This window comes from Pan paniscus, chromosome 7 (genome assembly GCF_029289425.2).
Source record: "Pan paniscus chromosome 7, NHGRI_mPanPan1-v2.0_pri, whole genome shotgun sequence".
NCBI classification, from domain to species: domain Eukaryota; kingdom Metazoa; phylum Chordata; class Mammalia; order Primates; family Hominidae; genus Pan; species Pan paniscus.
Window position 1 is genome coordinate 32,197,804 of NC_073256.2, and position 6,609 is coordinate 32,204,412.

Consider the following 6,609-nt stretch of genomic DNA (forward strand, 5'->3'; position numbering starts at 1 on the left):
TTTTACCTCCAGTAAAGCATGGTCGTAGAAGAATTTTCTGATCTACCTGGTTTGAAAGTAGGTTCTAAGACCCTCATTCCAGAGGGATCCAGCCCTATACCTGGAAGCCATGAAGGATCTGGATAAACAGGCCTTGCTAAATTAGTACCATTAGGGTATACCCTTTAGTCCTCCCATCACACTCCTGCATGATCACCTATAAAAATAGTTTTCTCTGGATCTTTAGGACTTCATTTCTGAAGGCTCCAGTTTCACATAAAATTTTAGTTAAATATATTTTAATGATTTTTCCTTGTTAATTTGCCTTTTATTATAGGGGTGTTAGCCATGGGTATTGCAATGAGAGGAAAAAGGATTACAGCTGACCCTTGAACAATGCAGGGGTTAGGGTCACAGACTTCTGTGCAGCCAAAAATTCACATATGACTTTGACTCTCCAAAAACTTAGTTACTAATAGCCCATTGTTGTCTGGAAGCTGTACCAATAACATCAACAGCCAACTAACACACTTTCTGCCTGTTCTATGTACTGCATGCTGTATTCTTAAAGTAAGCAAGAGAAAAGATGTCACTAAGAAAATCATAAAAAAGAGGGAATATTTAATATTCATTAAGTGGATCATAATAAAGGTCTTCATCCTCATTGTCTTCATACTGAGTAGTTGAGGAAGAGGAGGTGTTGGTCTTGCTGTCTCAGGAGTGGCAGAGGTGGAAGAAAATCCACGTATAAGTGGACTCACAGTTAAAACCTATGTTGTTAAAGGGTCAATTGTCCACAGCTACTGGGAAGTAGGATGTTGAAGTCTTTGGGTGGCCATTATTCTACATATCAAACACTTGAAGCAATAAACAAAACAATTACCAACAGAAAAATATATAAATCAATGGCTTCAAAGACACTGAACAGAAGGTAACGGATAACAGTGATCTCTGAGATATAAAAACAAAGGAGGAAATAATGATTTTCCCAGTATTGACAGTTTCCAGGCCACAGAACAAGCAGGGAAATCCCAGGCAAAGCCTGAGTTGAGGAGATGGAATTAAGACTCTTGGGAGATCAAGGTTGCTAGCATCGACGGGACAAAATACCAGAGAAGAGAGAAGTATACAGACAACTCCAGAGACCTTTAGACGTCTCCTTAGGGAATTCAGCTGAGTGACAGACAGTGCACTACCCAAGCCTTGAGAAGGAGCCATCAGAAAGGATTAGGAGTAACAGTGCCTGGCTTTCACATAGGGTCAAGAGGCATACCCTTTTTCAGGAGACTGACTGGAAGACAAACATTTGGGTAAAATACATGTAAGTTTCTTGGCTCAGTAGGAAGAATAATTAACTAGGCTGACTACTGCTCAATCACATCTAACAAATCTTAAAAACATAACCCAAACTCATGATACACTTTCCAATTAACTGCAACCCCAAACAAAACTCAAGAACATTTGTAGAAATACAAACTTGTACCACCTACAAGTTGATGTTCACATTATCTGGCATTCAATAAAAAATGACCCAGGCATACAGAATAGGAAGATATAAACCATAAAGAGGAAGAAAACAATCAATTAAAAATGACTGAATGAGAAAAGGTGAGATAAAAATACCTTTTTTTTATAATACAGTGAAGATTTAGCGATCTTCACTGTATTATAATGGAAACTAATGTATTTTAATGGAAACTATCTAAAATGAAACAGAATTATTACAGCTAGATAGGAAGAGTAAGTCCTACTGTTCTATACCAGTGTAAGATAACTCTAGTTAATAGTTACATAGTTGCAAATTGCTGGAAGGAGGATATTGAATGTTCCCAATAAAAAGAAATATTTGAAATGATGGACGCATATGCTAATCACCTTGATCTGATCACTGTACCTTATATGTATGGAAACATCACTATGTATCCCTATGAATATGTACAATTATTTGTCAAAGACGAAACAGAATGATTAGCTAAGTTAACAGATCAACATAATAATATATATGTAACTGGAGTTCTCAAAGTTGAGGGTGTGTGTGCAGAAAATATATTTAAACAAGTAGTGACTATTGTCTTTCTGAATTTGGTAAAAATAATAAATCCACAAACAGAAGAACGTCAGCAAAATCCCAGCAAAAGAAACATGAAGAAAATGATACTGAAACATATAATTGAATTCTCTAAAAGCAATAATGAAGATAAATCTTAATCTTAAAAGCAAACAGAAAAATGACACATTTTATGCAAAATAACAAATGTAAAAATATGTCAGTTTTTTTTATTGGGGGGGTGGTCAGGAACAAAGCAGTGAGAAGAGTTGAACATCTTAGAATACTAAAATAAGTTTAAAAAATTTAAAAACTTACCAACCTAGAATTTTATTTCCAGTGAAAATATCTCACAAAACGAAGGCAAAGTGATGACTTTTTCAGAAACATGAAAGGTGAAACAGTTCCTCACTGGCAGAGTTCCACCCTGAGACCCGTTAAAGAAAATCCTTCAAGAAGAAGGAAAATAATAGCAAAATTGAAATACAAATCTATACAAAAGAATGATGCCACAGAAAATGGCAATGATGTGAGTAAAGGCTTGTATTAGTTTTCTAGGACTGCTGTAACAAAGCACTTCAAAGTGGGTGTCTTAAACCACAGAAGTTTATTGTCTCACAGTTCTAGGGGCTAAAAGTTCAAAACTGAGGTGTTGACAGGGCTATATTTTCTACAAAACATTTAGGGAAGAATTATGCCTTGCTTCTTTGTAGCTTCTGGTGTTTGCTGGCAATTCTCGTCTTCCTCAGCTTGCAGTTGTGTTACTACAATTGAGGTAGGAGGCGGGATACAACTCCAGAGGTGGGGCTTGGACACTGGAGCAAACTGAGGACTAGTTAAAATAGAGATGAGGTGGAAGCAGCTGTTCATAAAACATGCCCACCAGTGTGCCATGTCAGTTTACCATTGCCATGGCAAGACCTGGGAGTTACCACCCTTTTCCTTGGCAATTATCCAACAACTCCAAAGTTACAACCGTGTTTTGTTTTGTTTTTCTTTTAGAAATTTCTGCATAAACTTCCCCTTAATCTGCATGCGATTAAAAGTAGGTATAAATATGACTGCAGAACTGCTGAGCTGCTACTCTCTGCCAAGGGGGTAGTCCTGCTCTGCAGAAACAGTCATGGAGCTGTAACACTACCAGAGCTGGAACACGGCCGCTTCAATAAAGCTGTTTTCTTCCACCACTGGTTCACCCTCGAATTCTTCCTTGGGGAAGCAAAGAACCCTCCTGGGCTAAGCCCCCATGGCTAAGCTGCAATGTGGGGCCCACATTTGATTGGATATCCATGCTACTTTAGGATGGTAACTTCTTAACATGACATCTGTAGTGATCCTATATCTCTTGCAGTTAAGACTTCAACATATCATTTGGAGGAATACAATTCAACCCATACCAAGACACACAGATTTTTTTCTTATTATTCAAATTTCTTCAAAAGATAATTGACTTTAAAATAATGTAACTTGGATTTATTCTACTTCATGACTCCAGGCATTCTGTTAAATAGGTATAATTGTTCCTATGTTGAAGTTATTTAAGTTTAAGAAGTATATATTCATGGGTGCTATTTTTTTAATTTGATTTAGTTTTAATTGAGCTCTAGAGAAAATCTAGCCAGTACCTACTTCACTGATATGAACCCTTGCATACTGTAAATTAATTAAGATCACAGCATTTTAAAAATTCCTTAAAAATAAGTTGGTCACTCAAAAATATGTAGCTAAACAGAATGAAGTATTGAAAAACTAAATGGAGAACCTCAGGAGTATAACCGATTCCATGGACAAGAAAATGCTGTGGCTCAGTGGTTTGCTTCAGTTTGTGACAGAGAACTTCTGAAATATACACACAAGTAGTGAATGAAGAATCTCACAGACTTCCAGGTAAAAAAATGTGAAGTCAGACCTTAAAATACCAAATGGATATTTTTTTCTCCCGACAGTCTCTGTCCCTACAGATTTCATCTCATAGTGACTACATTTCATTAATTAGAACAGGAGACAGGAGGGTAAAGGGGGTGTTTTTTTATTTTGTCGTTTGAAAAAATCGTAAAACCTTGCAATCATAATGCTCCTATATACGCTGCCTGCTAGGCTTTATTGCCTGATTGCCTTCTGCTGCATGCATTAGCACTACCACGCTTGAAACACACACACACACACACACACACACAAATATACATCATGGAACTTTTGGTTTAACCACCCAGCCATGGTTTTCACGGACATAAACCATTTAAGTCAAAAGCAATCACCAGTACCCTAGACACCACCCTCATAAGAGCAGAGAACCCCGTGGCCTGGGTCAGAATGTGCGTCTTCCATGCTCCATGGACTCTTGGAAACAGATTTCTATTATTTATTTCCCAGTACCTGGAAATGCTGTATTTTAATATCACTTTCAATATCACAGAACCATTTCGGTCAAAGTGCCTTAAGAGATTGTATAGAACAAAAATGGCCTAGAAGGCCTGATTTCATAATAATAAGAAAAGACAAAACAAGGATTAATTCAGAATGGAAATAATTAGGCATTGATAATGCTTCTGAAGTTATTTTTGAAACAGCAGTAACTATTTAGAATACTAGTTACAACTTAAGCCTTGAGAACAATTAAAATCCATCTACATTAGCTGGTGATTTAAACGTGCAACAAACAGTAATGAAGTGGAGCAAAGGAAAATGCAAATTTCGTCAAAGCCGATTTGAAGATTCTCAACATTTTATAGACCACCTTAATAGACATAGCTATCCAAATGTGTATTTTTGTTTGCATTTTAATTGCAATGAGTCATTTAAGCTGCCATTCCAGCTTGCCCAGCATACAAAAAGTCACAGGATGTTTCAAGATGTGTAGTTTTCCAGAATTCCATGAGCTTTTGGAAGATCTTCCTCTGCTATATGAACATGAAGCTCAGCACTATTTAAAACACCAGAATCATCTGCACAACCCAGTGAGACAATTCTTCGGGATGTTCATACAGACTCCAATCCTGATCATCAGGAAAAGGATTCATCTAGTAATGAGAAACCATTAGTCTGTCAGTTTCTCCTAGCAAATCAAGGAAAGATTCTACAGAACCAAAGACATGTATAGGAAGTATGGAAAAGAAAGCAGTTTAGTTCAGAATGGAAATGAACGTTCTGATGACACTGTTTCAAATATAAGCTTGTTAGACCAAAAGATGGCTGACATAGAGCCAAATTCTGAAAATAATTGTAGTAGTCATGATTTAGTTAATGGACACAGTGAAACAGAGCAAACACCTTTAGTTTTATCAGATCCTGCTTTGAAAATTGATATAAACAGAATCAGGACAGAAAATGGTTCCATTTTACCTAGTGTTATACCACAAGAACACAATACCTTACCAGTATCTCAGGCACCTTCCAAACCAAATCTGACAAATGAACATACTTCGTATGGCTTAATTTTAACAAAACCAGTTACCTTCACGAACGGTATCTTAGTAGGCCCAAACATGCAAAATTTCTGACTGATACCTGTCCTGATCAAGATAACATGTATAGGAAATTAGTGAAAAGATTAACATGTGGCAAATGCCTGACCACCTACTGTAATGCAGAAGCACTTGAGGCTCATCTTGACTGATAAAAATGTTTCAGAAAGATCTGTCAGTCAAGCAGTAGTGTGAAAAAAGCACTATGAAAACACATCAGTTTGCTATTTCCCTGATGGCCTTAATTTTACAGTGGTCTCGGATTACTAAAGATAAGGACAAAACACATTTTCTAGAATGAACTACAGAGATGTGGTGGCTTAGACTTTAAAAGGGTTATTATAAAACTCCCAAAGTACCAGTTTTCCAGAAAACCACATTTTAAAAAGTTTAATGATTAATAGCAGCAGCATGTTCAGTTTTGCTTATATAAGAAACATGTTTAGGCAACTAGTCAGAAAACCAGCGATGGCCATACAGAAAGGGAAAAGTTAACCCATTATTAAAGAGTGTGTGGGGAGGGGGGCTGGTTTACAATAATTATCAATTTAAAGTATTTTCTACAAATGGGGTTTTCTTCTCATGTGTAATCAGATTACGTCCTCTCCCTTCTAGTTGAACATGGTTTAAGGAACAGCTGCTCTTTGGTTTGTGATATGATTTAGAAACTTATACGTTAACTTACCACAATGCTATCAATTAAAGATTGTAACTGATTTCTAGATGATTAATTAGGTTGGAGTTCAATGAATGGGCTGCCAGCATTGAAAATTAAAAAACAAAACAAAAAAACCACAGTGCTTTACTAATAAGCTCTTCATAGAACCTCCCACGAACCACTTTTGTAGTACAAATTAGTTACATTTAAAGGGCAGCAGTGTCAATAAAACAAAAAAAAAGATCGGTAACTCTGGGGAGAGATGAAAGGCATCTAAGACCTTTACAGGCTTTGTAGTTAGTTGAAGGAAAACACTGAATTGCAAATTCTTCAATGTGCATAATGGTAAAAGCACACTGGGATATTTCTATTTGTATATTTTAGGACATTGCTTGATGATTCATAGCAAGGTCCTTTAGACATTAATGTGAGTTATCTAAGTACAGTCCTAAAATAATTGG

At 36.5% G+C, this 6,609-nt stretch overlaps 1 pseudogene; it reads left to right on the forward strand.

Moving 5' to 3' along the window:
* The first annotated feature begins 2,414 nt into the window (after nucleotides 1–2,414).
* On the forward strand, nucleotides 2,415–5,642 carry LOC100990767 (zinc finger protein 654-like; annotated as a pseudogene).
* Nucleotides 5,643–6,609: the final 967 nt, after the last annotated feature.